Raw genomic sequence first — 18,279 nt, forward strand, 5'->3', positions numbered from 1 at the left:
TGTTGTTGTTTTTATACTTTTAATGTTGGCTGTATGAATGAACTGCAAGAGATAGAGACTTGCTTTTTTTTTAAACTATAAATTTATAATTTCGCTAAAAAATGTCTAAATATTTTCAAATATGTTCTAGAACTAACCAGCAAAGAAAACTGGATACTGGATTACACTATGTTGCTTTTAATCCTGATCAAAGCCAAGAAGAATAAGAGATTTTTCATTCTTTGTAGCAATAACTGATGAGGCTGGTGAATTTGGACAAATTTGATCGGCTGACATACATTCTGTAAAGGAAGTGTTCATTAAAAAAACAAAACACCACCAGCCCTTCCCCAATTGTAAGCTTGTACTTTATATCATCAGAAACTGCAGTACAAATGAGCTTTTAATTAGATTTGGTATGCTTTTTAAAAATATTGCTCTCTTGATTTGCAATTTATTTTCCATTAGTGTTTTGACTTCTCCCATTGACAAGGAGTGTCAGAGAGTTAATTAACTAAGCAAATAGTTCCATAATTAAAATGTTTTAATGAGGCCAAAAGGCAGTAAAATAAAAAAAAAACACCTTTCAATATTAAAGAAAATTAAGTGGTCTACAGTAGGATTAGAAAGTCCCTCTCTGAAACCACATTATCTCTTAGGTTCTACTGTGTTTATTCAAATGATTTTACTACATCCTTCATCTTGCAGGATATAACTTACTTGGGTTCCTGCCTAGGAGTAACAGATAAACTGTAAATATTAATAGTGTGCTGTTTAAACTTACCATGTAAGAAATGCAGTTGTTAGCACTCTCATTGAAAAACAATATTTGTCTTTTCCTCATGTCTTTTGCTCACACCTAGGAACATAAATCATGAGACAATCTTCTAGAAAATATGCTCCTAATGATTTTAACCTAAAAGCAACCATATTTATAAAATATTACAAGCTATTTATTATATTAAACTACTAGTTGAATACTAACCACTACAACAGAAGTACTAATTAAAAAAATGATATTGCTTGGATAAAAATGTAGAAAGACAAATAAAATGGAATCAGTTAAAAACATCGAGAAATCTTTGTATTTATCTTTCTCATAAATTGATACACTAATTTGTAGTTCCTATGTAGTGATCATCTTGAGAAACATGGCAATTTTGTGTAAAATGATTATGAGGTAGATGAGTATCTATATTTATTATAAGAAAAACCTTGGCTGCTGCCAAATTTAACGCCATTGAGGAACTAACTTTATTTCATCATTCAAAAAAATTGCAGATGTTAAATTACTTCCGCTCTATAATATACACAGTAAAAGGCTTTCGACTGCCTTAAACACAAAATCTCTCTGGAACTCTGGCTTGAAGTAGGACTCTACAAATGTAATTTATCTTAGAGATTATGAGGACTGACAATGATTTGAAGAGGACATTACTTCTGTGTACTAAATATCTTTTCACAGATGCTTACTAGAAGAGGAGGACTGTGGCCAAAGACTGGATTTTAAAAGAGAATGCAGATGCCTAAAATGAGAGATAGACAGACTGTAAGTCATGTATCTAAAAGAGGAAAAACCCTTCAAAACCCTTGGCTAAGAGGCTGGCTATCACTGTATAAGCCTTGTTGTACTGGGTCATTCAGAGAAATTTTGAACCAAAAAGAGAATCCTTGAAATTTGCCTTTTGTATATCTGAGTTTGCTTTTATATGTTTTTTCTCTCTGGCCTTCTGAAATAAAGAAAGACTGAAGAGCATCACAAAATGGAAAACACAGTCTATTGATGGCCCTCTGACCCTGCTTATAATACTCAGGCAGTACAGCACTGGGCAGCAGTGAATTCAGCACAAGCTAGAGAAATTTCAGTCACCTTTCTTTAAAAAAATTCTGCCAAGGGATAAACATTATTATTCATGCTGGATCATCTTGTGGCACTTTTGGTAAATCCTGTATGGTTATACATATATCTATTTATGTTTCTTCTGCTCTTTCAGATTTCTAAATAGCAGTTTTGTTGTTGTTTTTTAATGATCACATCAAAGCTATGGCCTCTTGTTCTACCAGTTGCACACATAGACTGGTATTCATCTTGATCACCAGCAAGTTAGTAATCTTGTCCAAAACTGGTTGTTTAGGTTATCTTCACAGTCTGTGGTGGGAGAGGGTGATTTATACCTTTGTGAGATAGGTATCTAGGGTAGGTAGGATGTGTTGTTCTTGGGAAGTCTCTCCCCTGTAACTAAGCCAGTAGTTTATCCTGGATGTGTACCTTCCGCATGGCTAATTTTTGGCGAGATGAGTCTGACCCACAGATCGGAAGACAGCCCTTTTGAAATGCTATTTTGGACCTAAGATACTGAAAGCAAATAAAGAAGAGATGGAGGATAACTATGGGTAACGGTAATGAAGTTATGTTTCTTCAGTTCACGTACATGTAAAACTTGAAGTTTGGTCATTAAAATGGAGATGTGTTTGTCTATGTAATGTTTATGTGTGTGTTTCAAACGACAATCATAAAACATGATGGGACAAAAATATCTTTGCATGCATCCTACTTCTAGAAAGGCCTACCCTTTTCTTCTATGAAAACCAGTAAGCTTTGGCTAGATTTTCCCAGGCAACTCTGTTTTTCGAAACTCTGTATATTATTACATGCTGATGAAAGCCAATGTGATTCAGTAGAAGAACTTGTTCACAGAAACAGTCTTCCAATCCAGTTAGCTATTTAATTGCAGGTCTGGGAACAGCTTGCTTCTGCATATATTCAAATGTTAATTGTCTGCTGAGTACAGATCTTTGTATTATTTCTGAAATTCAGGAGCTGTATCATAATTGTACTTAGGCAGCCTACCAGAGTTCTGAGGCGAGTGCACCTGCAAGGATGTAGATGATAACAACATTTAGACTAATGCTGTACAATTGAAGTAGTGAGCAACAGAAACTCTCCAAATGTTTTGGAGACACAAGTCCATTGAAGTAGATGTCCATTTAACACCTTCCTGAAGGAAGTCCATTTTTTTGTCTCCTGGATCAGGACGTTGAATCTGCACGTGTTAATCCCTACTTCTGCCTTAGCCTAGGAATTTCTGCAATCAGGCATTTCCTTGTTCACATCTCTGGAATGCCACTGCTCTGAATCCCTTCTGGGTAGGCAGTCCTCTCGCTCACCAGCATCTCTTCAGGCTTTTAGTCATCGTTTGCCATAGAGACTCTTCATTTTTTTTGTTGGATCTACCTCTGGACTCTGATTTTAATCTTAAAATTCATTTGTCCCTGTGTGTTTACATGAATGGATTTCCTCTAGGCAGAATGGCCATGAGATGCCTCAGTCATGAGGACACAATGGAACTTTGCCATACAAAAGACGGCAAGACATGGCCAGGCGTCTCCCCCTCTTATCAGGGGGGGAATAAAAACAAGACAGCTTAGGTTTTGCTACTCCTGCTGCTGCAGGTGCAGGCAAGCAAGAAAGGGGACCTCGCTTTCAGCACAGATCTCTGTTTCTCATCAAATCTCGATTTTGTGTTGGTGGTGGCAGCAGGAGCAGTAATCTTGCCTTTTCAGTGAAAGTGAGTAGCTGCTTTGTCACCCTCTGCAGAAAGCTGCCCTAGGTGACTGCCTTTGCCCTTGTCCGGAGCTGGTCCTGATCCTCTGTGTGAGAAATTCGCCCTGCATACCATGCCTGAATTCCCTTCCTTTGGTTAGATACGTAACTACTTTATCCTGGGAGATTTGGCCTGCATAGCTCACACAAGGGAGGCCAGCGTATCTTTCTCCAACACAGCCACTACAGAGCCTTGCCAAATTAACTTTCTTCATGGAAGTCTCTCAGAAAAGTTTGTTTATATTGAGCAAACAACTTTCAGGGGAGGAAAAAGAGAACAATCAGTTATTCATGCAACAGCGTTGGTTTGGTTAGAGGAAATGTTCCTAAACCCTTACAATTGCTTTTGAAAACCAGCCAGTGTGAAACACAGAAGTAATGTTAAGTTAAATGTAATTTCAAGTAGCTAGTAAAGAAGGAGCTTACCGAGGACAAATGTTTCCAAGAGCTTGGGGCACCAGAGAGACAAAAGAAAGAAGGTGACTTTTCTCAGACAAGAACTACGAACAAAAATTTTGTCATCATATTCCAGGCACAATAAAAATGAAAACCACAATATTTAGCCTACTTAGCAATTTTCAGAGTAATTTTAACCTAAGGCATATTTAAATAATTCCTTCTGTCTGATATATTTTATCTGATGTGTCTTTACCTGTCCTTGTCTAACACGATTGCTTTTAATTAAGGCAACCTGGATGTGGACTTGGCAGCTGTTGCAGAGGGGTAAATCGTAATCATAAAGCTCTTGAGTGCAGAGCTGCAAAGGGGAAGGAGGCGTCAGAGTCTCAGTTTTCAAACGATGCATGACATTCTGCATTTCTACGTTAGAGCTGGGTGTGTCGTCAGCTTCTCCTGATATAGGACATGGGCCCGGATTCATCCTGTCTAAACTGAGGCACTTATCTGGAGGCATCTAAAGTAGGAGCTTACTTAATGTTGCCTTCATGTCTAATTAGAGAGAAGCAAGCACCTCCAGAAGGTAATTCAGCCCACTTGGGATCCGGCTGATCTCCTGCACGTGCCCTTAGCTGACTCCTTGGACTGTGCAGAGGGCGGAGAGTGATGAGTGTGTCAGTTTATGTGCCGTAGGTAGATGTCTACAGTTAGGTGGGGACATTTGGGCCATCATACTCTCCTACCGTGTTGTATTCTAACCCTCAGTTAGGCTCTGAGGCTTTGCATGTATTGGATGAAGAGAGGTAGATATGTAAACATGGCATCCATAACAGCCAGCATGCTCTGCAGAGAATTGCCTCAGCCAAGGACAGCAGTGTGCATGGAGGTCACAGTGCTGCTAATATCTTATGTAGCACAACACCCACAGCTCTAAATCAAGGAACGTTACTTTGCCTATGCTTTGTCCATATAAACATGGACATTGCATACAGTTTCCTACTGCCAATAGGAGGACAGGCAACTTCTTTAGCTCTACTTATCAAGTCCAGAAGAAAAATCTGTGTATGACTCTGAATCCCAAACAGTGAAGATGTGCCAGGGTTTCCTCTGTATGTGAAAGTTCAGACTGTTTTCCCCGGGAGTTGTTTTTTATGTATTTGTCAGACATACCAATTTGGTCAGTGTTTTTGAGTGCATTACGAACATACTACTTTAGGCTTGAGGAGTCGTAAAGCAAATCAGGGCTGTGTCCAAATGGGAATTCAAGTGTTGCAATGCTGGGGCTTGCAGTGCTAGGTGTTTAGGCGCATGATCTCCAAACATCCAAAGCTGAAAGTGGTCCTTGATTCCCTCTGTAATGTACAAGGGGAAGCATGTTCCCAAGGTCAGGTTCATAAGACAGCGGCAAATTGACATGCGCATCGTAAGTGAGAAAGTCTGAGGTCTGCAGTGTGGCTACAGTCATTTGCTGCTGAATGTTAAAACAACTGTACTTTAGATCCTTATAGTTCAGAGTCCAGAAAAGGACTTAATGTATTTCTGAAATGGAAGGAGACAGAGTGTTCTTCCTATTTCCCCTGAGTCAGGCTGCGTACCCATGGCACTAGTGTGGCTGCTGGTTCAATGCGTCGCCACCTTATTAACAGAAGCTTTAATTCTTATGTACTAATTAAGTACTTTAGTGGCAGGGGAAAGCCAAGGGGGTTCTTCCCAGAAAAAGAACAAGCAACTGGGATGATGTTGGAAATAAGGCATGAGGAAACAGAAGCTGTGTTTGGTTTGTGTGTGAAGGTGGCTGTACAATGGCTGTACAATTCCCACAGCAGCCTTGCAGTGCCAGGAAGAGTGAGTGGGCAGCAACTTGGACAGGGGTGCTCACGCAAAGATCACAGGAGAAGTGCTGGCAGCAGTTCCCCTCCCTTTGTTTGGGGCTGTGACACAAAGTGGATGTGGTAGGATCAGTATTCAGGAGGGAGTATACAAATAATCCCTTGACTGAAAATAGTTCCACCAAGATGTTAGTCATCTGGGGTAGGACCCAAACCACAGCATACTGATCGAAGAAAGCTTGGGGCTTTGCCTAATCTAAAAAATATGCAGCAGGAATAAGAAGCAAGGTCTGTCTGCTCTGCTGCTGTGCACTTTGTGTGCTGTAGGATATGTCTAGGTTTGCTGCGGTATATGTCTACATAGGCAATGTCACCTATGGAAGAAAATATTCTGCATCTATTGCACAGCTTCACAATGTGGCTTACTGTGTTTCATCATGGCAAACAGAAGTGTTTTTTCCAAGTATTTCTGTTATTTTAGTTAACAATTTAAGTTTAAAAATGAATCTGCCGAGGTTCAGGAGAAATTGCCATTGGTTAGAAGCAGCAAAGCAAAACCCACACCTTTAGTTGGCAGTAGAATCAGCCTACAGTGCTAATGGGGAAGAAATCCCAAGCCCACAGCAAAATAAAAAAATCATTAATCCATTAATGCCCAAGCTTAACTGTTTTTAAGAATCTATTTGACTAACAAGGACAACACAACAGTGTCTTTCTTTTCACATGGACTTTTTGCCCCGCTGCTGTCAAAGATGTGAACCTAGACTTATATCAATATGTGATACTTCTTGGTGATCAAACTGCAAGTGTCTGTGCAAAGGCTGTGCAGCATTCCCAGTCTTCCTCAAAGGAAACATGACTTTGTTTTGCGTGCATGAATTTGTACCCTACATGCCCAAGCGCAGAAACTGTTTGTGCTATTAGTTAAGTTTGGAATTTGTGTCTGTAAGAACCTCACTGTAACCCTCTGATAGATACCAAAACTATGCCCCCCAAAACAGGCAACAGAAAGCCACTAATATGTATTGTGAAGTAGAAATCAGGTTCAAAGTTTCTCTTTTCTGTCTTTAACTGACCTAATGGGCAAAGGATAAACAGGGCATGCCATGTAGTCTGATCTATTTGTTTTCCTTTAAGCAAACTGGGGAAATACAATCTAGATGAAATCAGCATCAAATGTGTTCAACTGATACTCATTTTGACGATATTTATCAATGTGTTGTTGACATCTGGGAGACTGTTTAAATTCAGTCCCAAGGTGTTTCTTCTGGGCTAAAATAAATCCATCAATTCTACTCTGAAGTGGAAGTGTAAGCAGGCAGACAAAAATGTGCAGTATCAACCTCTTGGAGCCATCATTGTCTGTGTTGTCTCTTTCAGCCAGTGTCAGTGCTGTCACGTGTAGTAGCAAACTTCTCTTAAAACCTGATGATATTCTGAGTGTCTGCAGCATGTGACAAAGTCTACAAATCAAACCCAAAGAAGAGCTCAGTTACAAAAACAGGAACACAAACTATAGGACCAGTGGAAAAATGAATAGATTTGCTTTGATTTTTGAGATTTGTGTAAATCTGCTTGCCATTTTGTTATAAAACTCTTGTTTGGGACTTGAATGGTAGTCCCCCATGCTCTCTCTTAATAATACAGAAAATAATTAATTTAATAATGGGAGGAGGTTGAATATTTTAAATTAATTGCTTATTTAATTATTAGAAAAACCACCATTTTTTTTTTCTTAAGACCAAAAAAATATATATGGGTTTTGTCTAAATTATTTTTTCTTTTGAACATTTAAGAAATCTGCACCAGTCCTATATTTTGGAAACACATTTCCAATTTTAAAGGGAATTAACAAGCATCAAGCGTTGGATTCTTGACTTGGCTTTCACTTTTATATCAGTCTGGAGAAAGGTGATCTCAATTGCTTCTTTGTCTTTGAAATGTCTTCTAACTTTTATTGGTGTAAATGAGAAAATATTTTTACCTTTTATGAATAGACTTTCAATATGGCTTTCAATTCTGAAGGAATTACATAGAAAATTTGGCATTTCACAATGGTTTTCACTGAATTACCACTTTTTCTAAGCGGTGATTTCTGTGAGAATTAACCAAAATGACTAGTTTTAAAACTTAAGGTGTATGTTATTGTTTCAGAAAGGGGTAATAATCAACATGTCATAAAACAAAGAAATACCAGATTAGTGATGATATTTTTTATGCACCTTAATGGTTCTGCAGCTGTTCCAGTAAGTGAGATGTCTTAAGCTGGTGGCTGGCATTGATTGTACTCTAACATATTTTGGGGTCAGGTTTTCTGTGTCTGCTCAGCATGTTTTGTATTGGGTTTTTTGGTTTTTTGTGGATTTTTGGTGGGGTTTTTTAGTTTGTCTGTGTTTGGTTTTGTTTTGTTTGTTTGTTTGTTGTTGTTTTTTTTTTTTTCTTAAGAAACAAAATTGAGTTCTACAATTGACAACTTGTTCTGCTACACATAAGTTTAAAGATTCTACAAATGTGTTGTACATCACTGTAATGCTTTCAGACACTGGAGCTATGATATAATTTTTAAAAAGCATTTGAGTAAATCTTCTTAATAATAATAAAAGTAAATACTTCTTAAAAAAGCTATTTAAGTAAATAAATATAAAACATGGTTTAATCACATTGGTGCAGCTTTCTTTTCGGAAAGTTTTGCATTAATTTAGCTTGCAGTCATGTAAGCACTACTTCTAGTGCTCCAAGACGGCTGTTTTTATACTCAGGCAGCTCCACCAGGGTTATCTCAGTGTGAATCATAATTTTTTGCTGTTCAGCTAAGGGATATGTTTTAGTCATGTGGATGTTGGAAAAAATTGCTGGTGTCAGAAAAGACTTTTTACATTTGCAGATTGACATGAAAGGGATACTGCTAAATTTTGCTTTGACTACCTGTGATTTAACTGGCCTAAATTGTTGTGTTGCCAAAGCCAACTTAAAGTGATTATTCAACCTTATAATGGAAGTAAAATACGTATTTTATTAAAAATTATATACCATAAAGAATTATGTAGTTCAGAAATTAAGTAGAGGGTTATACAGACCCTAAATTAGTATATTTGTAGCTTAGCATGACAGCAAATCACTTATATCTAGTGCCTGCTCTGGTCTGTATAGAATGAGATAGGTGCTCTCCCATTTTTGCCACTATTAAATTCAGTGTTATTGAGCAGAGAAATGGATTGATAGCAGCTGAAAAATCTTTTTCTATGAAAATAAGAAAGATTCAAATTTAAAAAAAGAGAAACTATTTATTATAAACACTTAAGCGCAGCTAAGAGAAATGTTATATTTGAACACTCCAAATAAATGTGGGTATTTCTTCCATCCACAATACCCATCGCTTATGGGTAGTTAATGTATCACCTAGAACAATTTCTAAATATTTTTTTCATAAATATTTTAATTTCGCCATGTAGATCATCTCACAAATATTAGTTCTGTCTTACAGTCAATTCTTGGAAAAATACAAATTGCGTTTCTCAAATCAAATAAAAAATCTTAAATCTTTATACTGTTTGAAAAATCTATGAAGTATATTCAATCATTATGGTACTTTGGTTTACAATGTTTGATTTGGCAGGCTGATCAAAGTAGTATATCATGCAGACAATACTCACATTAATAAGGCTGCAAGAGCAGCTTATAGCTGTGGAGCTGTGCTTATGCAATGGATAGGTAACTTAAATAAATCATTTGTGTAAAGAAAGTACTACATAGCTCCATAAGGTATGGATTCAACATTAAAATCTACTTACCCTGTAGTGTTCTTATGCTTGGAATTTTACCATTATCAAATATATGCATACCATGCAAGACTTTTAAAATATGTTTTGATGCATACTGCTTAAGCAGAACAAACCTGACTGTAGCTGTTACCATTCCATTAGTCCTGAATTTATAATATATGGTTTCAAAGTTAATACGTCTGAGAGCAGAATCAGGCCTTGTAAGTGCATTTATAGTATTATAAAATTCCTTGATTAAATTAAGGGTCATGCTGTCCCATCATTTTGTTTTGATTCACCAGAGGGTTATTTGATCAGAAGATATTTACCTTACCACTTTCCAAAACACAATACCATATGAAAGCAAGGGTTTACAAGTATGAGACTGGTGCCTGAAGGGTCTCCTGTCTGTTTTGACTGTAAACACTCTGAGGATTGTATCTTATTATATGTTTTTATGTTGATATTCCATATTTATATTAATAGGAGTTATGCTTTAGCCATCAGAGTCATGAGTCAGTCCTTCTTGACCTCTATTTGTTTCAAGTACCCTGATTCTCTGTAACCTAAGTCTGCATGATTCTGCCACCCTATTGATTAGGTCTATGTGGGAGGCAAAAGTAGCCCAGGGCATTTGATTATGGAAAATATTACCCAAAATTTATTTGATTATTCTGGAAAAAGAAACCCTCTTTGAAGATGTCCCATTTCTGGAAAGTTTGAAAACATATGTTTTTAACTTAAATTGGAATAAAATCTGCCTCAAGATATTTTCATTCTGAAGGTATATGCAGTTCTGCTGCTCCTATGCTGTGACTTTACACTCAAATGCTGAAAATAGGACTGGACTGGACCTGAGTAATCAGAAAAGAAAATGCATGTCTAAGTTAAACTTTGCTGTGCACATTAAAAAAAAATCCACTGTTGTCACATAGTTAGGCTTTCAAACACCACATAGTAATGGTACTTACGAAAGAACATTCAGAACAATAACCACATCATCATTTTTTCTTGAAAGTGGTTTTGTTTGTAGGAGGCACAAGCATGGCAGATCATAAAAGATAAAATGAATAACAGAGGCAGGTATGACATTTTTTGAATGCTGGGAGAAGAGATAAAAGCAAGACCGAAACCTGCAAAACAGGCAATTTGGACAACAGAAAAAGGTTGTAGTGAAGGACAGGTCTTTTCTTTCCTAGCAGTTCTGAAAGACCTTTCCATTATAAGAAATTAATAATCTTGGGAATGTTTTTTTGCGTTATGCATTATTTACAGACAGATGCAATTACAGCCTGACACTTCATAGATTTAAAAAAAAATGCCTTGGGAAACTTGCTGGAAAAAAATCATAGTTCCTGTGTATTGTGTACACAGTTCAGGCCTCAAACAGAAACATCAATGTTTTCAAAAGTCAGGAAATGTGACAGGGTGGCCACTAAAAACTCAAGTTAGGGTCATGTAATGTCTGGATAAATGGTTGATTATAGAATAAAATAAGAGTATGGTATATTCAGAGGCTGGAAATGCCTGTGAATTTTAATCCACTCTGCTGATAGTGACGAGGATCAGGGGGGCTTTTTAAGAGGAAAATCTGGTTTAATGTGACTTTCCTTTGTGAAGAAAAGCAACGGCATGCTCTGTTTTCTAGGAGTTTCTCTTAGTCTGTTCCCTGCTTTGGGAAAGAAGCTGCTGTATGCTCTGCTGTGTATGTCCCAGGCTGAGAACAGCACTTGAAAGTGTGGAGCAACCTTGAAAAGATGCCATCGCTCTTTCTGTGTGCTTGGGTGAGAGCAGGGGCATGTTCATGTCTGACTCTGGAGTGTAACACAACTGTGATGGGTTTATGACATGTGGGAAAGTACTTTAAAAATCAGACTCCAGAGCACTTCAAGTGAAATGCTGGTATTTTCTTGAGTCCTTGGTAGGCATATAGAAGCAAGTCAGTCTCCAGTCTGGTGGTCATATACTGAATGCTCTTTTATCTGTACTACTACATTTAGAATTTCACTCTTCTGTTTCACAAAGCTTTAAGATTTCTTGTTTTGGAAGCATTTGCGCATCAACTGATAATTTTAAAGCTCTCTTCGTTTTCCTTAAACTCAGTTCAGTCAGAAAGTGTCTCATTAGGAGCAATGCCAGCAACTTCAGATGAGATTGATAAACACCACCTGGAAAATACCACTTGGAAATGCAGTGATTCTCATCAGCGCAAACAGAAGCAGCTCACAATCTCTGTTAGTGACAGAGAGAATGTGTTTCTGGTTGAAGGATAGTGCACCTATGCAGCACAGTATATCTGGTACAGCTCAGTACAATAGAGGGTGTTCCATGATTGTCTCTGTGGCAGTGTTGTTAACGCTGTCCAGTTTGCCTTTTAAGTTACCTGTTCTTCCAGGGATACACAGGGGCTGCTACATAAACTGAAACATAGCAACGTGTGTCAACTTGTGACACAGCAAGAACCACCCAAATAGAAAGCAGACACTGCTCACACCCTGTTTCCTGGCGTATTTGTCATGAGCTGTGCTTAGTTTTTTGTTTGTCTTGGGGTAACTCACCTAAGCTTTGCTGACCACCATCTATTTTGAGCTGTGTTGGATCCTGCTGTGGTAAGAGATGACGCTATAGAAAAGGAACAGTTTCTAGAGTCCAAAATGTCTTGCTTCAGTGAAGGGGTGTATTGGAAGTGTATGATGAAAACAGTGTTATGAGATCTGTAAAAAAAGTCTCAACTGCCTAAAGTTCCTACTGCACTGTTCAAGATGCAGTAAAGTTAGCTTTAATTGAGTGACACTTTATGACATAAGTCCTATTGTCTTAACACAACTTCTCTTTGTATCCTTTCTTTATTCTACGGGTAGTTTGGGCATGGCAGCTGCTTTTGCTTTGCTAGGCTCAGCAGTACAACACTGTTTTGAGCACAGCCTTTGAAGTACATTTCAATAATATGTATGCACGTCAAACCAGGTTTTCTACAGATTATCTGAAAGTAAACTTGAGAAGATGGGACTGAGACCCATGATTGAAACCTTGTAGGGACCTCTAGAAACAGTCAGCAGAAGAATTTGCTCTGCTAAAGATTCCCCCTGCCTGTGGAGGTATGGCTCAGCCATTCATGTTGGCTTGAGCACATAACAACACCACCATCGCCCATTTTGGTTACAGCTACCTTTGGTCACTTCTGTCTTGCTCTCAATATGTTCCTTTGGTTCTGCATTTTAAGTGAGGAAGCAGAGGAGCTGTGTTTAGGGAAGAAGCGCTGAGCTCAGAAACTCCCTTTAAACACCACAAGTTCTGCAGAAACCAGATTACAGCCATCTGTGTGGCTTACGCAGTCTGCCTCAAGCAGGCTGGTCATTTTCCTAAGTAGGACAAAGGCAAATGTAAAAATAGGATCTGAATTTATGACCTAGAAAACCAAGATGGTTAATAATGCAATCTTTGAAGCAATTGTATACGTGTTAACTAGGTCATATAACTTTGTGGTATGACAGCTCATACGAGGAAGTTAAAAATAGATGGCAGGAGGAAGTAACATGAGAAATGACAAATAGGAGACAATGCAGACAGAAGGGTTACCTTTTGCTTCTATTCTTCCCTTTTTTAACACTTTTGTAGCAAAAGACTTCCAAATGGCAGATCTTGACTTCATTAATGGAGAAAATGCAGCGGCCTTGTGATGTTCATATCCCTGGTTACAGCAGAATCAGTTCAGCCATATGAAGCTTAGCAGGGATATGGAGATTCCAGCTCATTGGTAGGAAAGGTGGTTCAGAGAGTTTAATGAAAGCAGCCCTTCCCCAGTCAATAAAAATTTAGCCTTGGGCATGTGGGTGCATCAGTTCTGTGCTGCCACTCCATTTGCTGGGCTGGAGACAGGGAATGTGAGATGTGCTAAGATCCTGGATGTTCCCGAGTCCTCTAAGTGGCTGCCCCCATGTCTTCTCTAATCCTCAGGGATGGTCAAATCCATAGGAATGTTTATTCCTGTACCCCTAAGGACAACAACTGGGCTTTTGAGCTGTATTCATGCTGTTTGTGATGCTATGGATGGGACTGATTTTAAAATTGGATAGATATACCAAAACCTCTCGCTATTAAGTCATAAGATTTCTGCTTCAACTGATGGTGTTAACTACTTTACAGCCAACAAATTGCTTTTTGATTTCCACCCCAAATAGTGAACGGATTTTCCCTTCTCCTTTTGTGTGGAACTACCAACTTGTATTCCGGACAGTTTTGTCCCACTGCATATTATCAGTGACCACCAAAACTTCTTTAACAAGGCATTCCAACACTCACTGGGTGCATTGGCATTCCTTTGTGTAAAGTGTGCTCCGTAATCTAAATATGGTTTTAATCAGCTTGTAAAACCACACCAACCAGCAAGATTATTTTCTGCTACAGCATTTTGAAGTAGTTTTATGTAAGAGATCTTAGGTCTCATAAAAACAAGATACTCAGGATTAGGAAGGAAAGAATTAGGAGTTCCAAGTTCCCTAAACTTCTGAAATGTTATATAAAAATTTAGATCTTCCATGGCACATGTCTTTAAACTTTTTTTTAGTGGTAGCAGTGCAAATACTATATTTCAGAATGAACAACAGAGAAAGGAATAAAGCCCAGGTTTCTCATACTGGTTGAGTTCAAATGTGATCTCTTAAATATGCTGTTATTGTTATACTGTTATTGATATGCTGTTGTTGGTATGCTGTTATTGACAGTTTCCCTTAATTTTTCTTTGGGCATGAACTCACCTTGGTGCAGCAAGTTAGCACAAAGCCAGATATTACTTAGCTGCTGTTTACGTGCATGTGTTTTACGCTGACCTGTTGCAGAGTTGACTTATCTCCCCATCCTGAGATTTTTATTAACTTTCTATCACCGACTTTCCTTGTTCAAAGCCATCTCCAATCCTCTTCATCTCATTCCTCCCATATTTGAGGGGTGCTTTTCTTGACTCCCTCAAAGGCTCCGTTTCGCACTTGGTCCAAAGGCCCACGTATCTCAGAGCCCATCCCTACTGTGCCACTCAGCAGGTTGCGTGCGTGCTGGAGCTGATGGAGCCCTGGAATCCAGAGGAGGATGGCCATGTCAGCACAGCCATGACAGGCTCATTACCTGGGTGCGGTATCACACTGGTGCCACTCTCCTGCTTCCGAGACACGAGCTGGTAACCTGGCACTCTGCTATGCCATGTAGACAGACCAGTTTGGGTATGTGCTTGCTCAGGATCTCTGCTTTGCACACCCTTGCACAATGCAGACATGCTTTCTGATTCTGTTCAAAGGGCTCTGCCCATCCCTAGCTCTACACAACCTTTGCTGTTAAAATCACGCTGAGGTTAACTCTTGCTAATTATCCCATTGTTTGATCGAGTGCAAATAAGTCTTCGCTGGAATACAAGGTGTTGTTTTCACTTGCACACGTTCTCAGTGAAACACAACACGCTGAGGTGTCCTGGACATTGAGCCTTCACAGTGTTCCTGGCTTAGCCGCGCCTTGTAAAAGCATTTATATAACACAACTGCAAAAAGAGAGAACGTTACTAGATTACGCACCAAGGTGATTCATCTCAGGTGCAGAGCTTTGTGCAAAAGCCAAGCCAATTGTGTTATGACATAATTTCTTATATGCAGAAATATTTACGTGTTATTACACATCTTCTTGTTACAGCACCGACAATTATCCTGGCCAGTCTGTCCATGCTGCTTGCAGTGCCGAGTAGAGAGCTTTAACAAGTACTTCTGTTTCATATGAAATCTGTTGCCCTTAGACAGAGAATCTGTGCTATTTTTTCCTATATTAACAGAAATCAAGCAAGATGGGAAAGTCAATTTTCCAAAACAGCAAAACCTCCTCTTGTCAGCTCCCACAGCCTGAATCCTGTGAGCTGAAGCTGCTCAACCTCTCCTGGAATCCAACCCTTGCCCTTGCTTACTTTAAATACAGTGAAGCATGCACCAATTTGCTCCCTCAGATTGCACAATCATGTGTCTGAGTGATGTTCTTTCTATTCTGATACATGAAACAGGATGACCTGGGCCTTGTCTCTTTCCTTGTCTAGGCCAGCTGGAAGGACAGAGAGGAAGGAAGGACAGCAGTGGTACATGGAGGGTGAATAGTGGAACAAGGGAGGGAAAATCACTTGAAACTGAAGAATCTAACCCATAGCTGGGGCCACCATGGCAGTGAAGAGCAGTTTGATGTCTGAGTTGCAGGGAACCGCCGCTTTCTCTGTGTGACTCAGTGATCTAAATCTACATGTTTTATTGACTTTCTTAACCTCAAGTAGTTCAGCTCTCTCCTCTTTCTCTTTATCCTGCATTCCTTTCGAGATTTACCCTTCCCTCTTCTCCACCATCCCCTCACCACATGGCTAAATCAGTTCTGCAGAGCCCTGTGCTGTCTACTGGAGTATAGCATGGAATTGGCTTTAAAGATGCTCACTTGAACATTATTCAATACAACACTTATCTGTTTATAGGACCACAATCTTAGATACAGGCTAGTTTTCTACAGCAAAGAAGGGGAAAATCCGTGAAGCTTAAGGTGTGTTCTGCCAGTTTTCTTCAGGTATGACGGTCAAGTCTTTTAAACCTAGCACACCTATCCCTTAGGCAAAACTCTTTAACATAATGATTACAACTGATGAAGTGGATGCTAGTCACTCCTTATGTATAGTAAAAGATATTGCTAGGCATACCACATGCCTTCAAAGGTCATTCGTGATCTACTCCCATGATGTAAGTCTAAAGGAGGAATAAAAAGTCTTCAAGTTAGCCCCAGAGAAGTGTGACTGCTGGGTGTCCCAGAAAGCCAGCGGTCAGAGAGCAGAGTCATCAGCACAAGTCTGGGGACTTCCCCACCCAAAAGGCTAATGTTGCAGCAGAAATAATGACTTTCACTTCTTAAAGGAGCATGCACATAAATACAAGCACATGACTACATGCTGTGTGATCATCTTATACTAATAGGAAAAATTGGACTTCTCATGAAAAAGGACATTAATCTACAGAGTGTTTTATTTATCTGATTACTTCTTCCAAAATCCTTTTTTTGTTCTGCTATATTGCTTCACCATTTAAAAAATGTAAGCACACTTGGATTGTTTTCTGTTTCTGGCAGTGTAGGGAAGGTGAAAATTAGGCCTTAGTTGAGCTCTCGTGCCAGTGCTGACTCTTGAGAGGTGTTACAGTAATGCCAGAATTGATTTGGCAAGTGTCAGCTCTACTTTTCACTGCATAAAACTGATAAAAACACACTCATTGTTCCACAAACTTTAGGATATGACAGAAACTATATATAAAAACAAAGAAATGGGAAGGGGAAGAAATCAATATTTGAAAAGGAAAAATTTATTCAGATTTTAATGATGGTGTTAAATAATAGGAAGGAAAATACTTGCTATAAATACACCTGGAAATGTTCTTTTCACAGAATCTGGGATTCAAGGTCTTTTGAATTCAATGGAAAGACTCCATTTGACGTCCAGAAGATCTACGTGATATATTGTACTCTTTGGACCAGTTCTATAGCCGGTGTTAATCAGCTTAACTCTTCTGGCTTTAACTGTGCTAAGTTCTTTAGCTGCATATGAGAATTTTGGGTTAGATCCAGTACAAAATTGAGACACCCACAGCTTTGGTGCCAAAGCAGCTGACTTTTTCAGCATATGGCTCCCACAGTGATATTCTGGATAGAGATGTACTTATGTACTCAAGCTTCCTGCAGAGTGTGTGAGAACAGCCAGGTGCCGGAGAATAATAACCCAAAGCCCATAAGCTGCCAAGAGATAGCAAAAAGAAAGTGTTAAGCATGAAGGCATGCTTTGTGTGCGTGTGGGGGGTGGTAGTGTTGTTGGATGTAAATCTGGAGTTAAGGCTTCAGTTCTTCCTCATTTTTTATTTTGGCGTTGAAGCCTTTTACTGTACATTGTGCTTGGCTTGTTGTTTATTATGCATCTACCATGTTGAGCTTAAATGAATTGTAAATGTTTGGAGGCCACCCTTAATTTGAAAAAAAAAAAAAAAAAAAATGTCTCTTGATACTACAGCAATAATTGAGAATAACGTATTATGAAGAATAGGGTCCCGGCATTCTCTTAGGTAAATACTGTCTTTTTACTTGAGAGTCTCAGAGTGAGGGGAAAATTCTGCAATTTTGATTTTTTTTTTGTTTTGTTTTTATCAGTGCTTGGTGTTTCATCCTTTGCAATTGTAGTTGAAATTCCAGTTAAATAACAAATAAAAAGCACTTGGGTGTGTGATGCCATCTTCAGCATTAGCCCACACCCTAGAATAGTATGCACACTTGCAGACGTGTATGTACGTTAGCAGAAGTATGTCAATTGGGCATGGTAGGTACTGACACTGTGCCTGGCTCAGGCCATTATTAAAATTTAATTGGCAATAAATTTTTTTTTGATCTCCTGACAACAGTGTAGGATGGATGTGGCATGTAGGAAGAACACCTAGCAGCACAGAAAACAAAGATATTGGGAATGCAAACCAGAACTGGATTTGTGGAGTCACGGGGTTCCTGTTCTTAATCCTCTTGCTTTATAAGGTGATTGGGGCAAGGTTTACATATGAATCATGCAATGGTCTCATCCTTACTTACCTGTTGGCAGCCTCTTTGAGGGCATCAAGGTTGTTCTAGCAGAGCCTGAGAGAGAAGAGGATTCTTTGGCTGTGTGAGCCTACAGTAG

The sequence above is a fragment of the Calidris pugnax genome, unplaced genomic scaffold (assembly GCF_001431845.1).
Source record: "Calidris pugnax isolate Ruff unplaced genomic scaffold, ASM143184v1 scaffold156, whole genome shotgun sequence".
In the NCBI taxonomy this organism is placed as follows: Eukaryota; Metazoa; Chordata; class Aves; order Charadriiformes; family Scolopacidae; genus Calidris; species Calidris pugnax.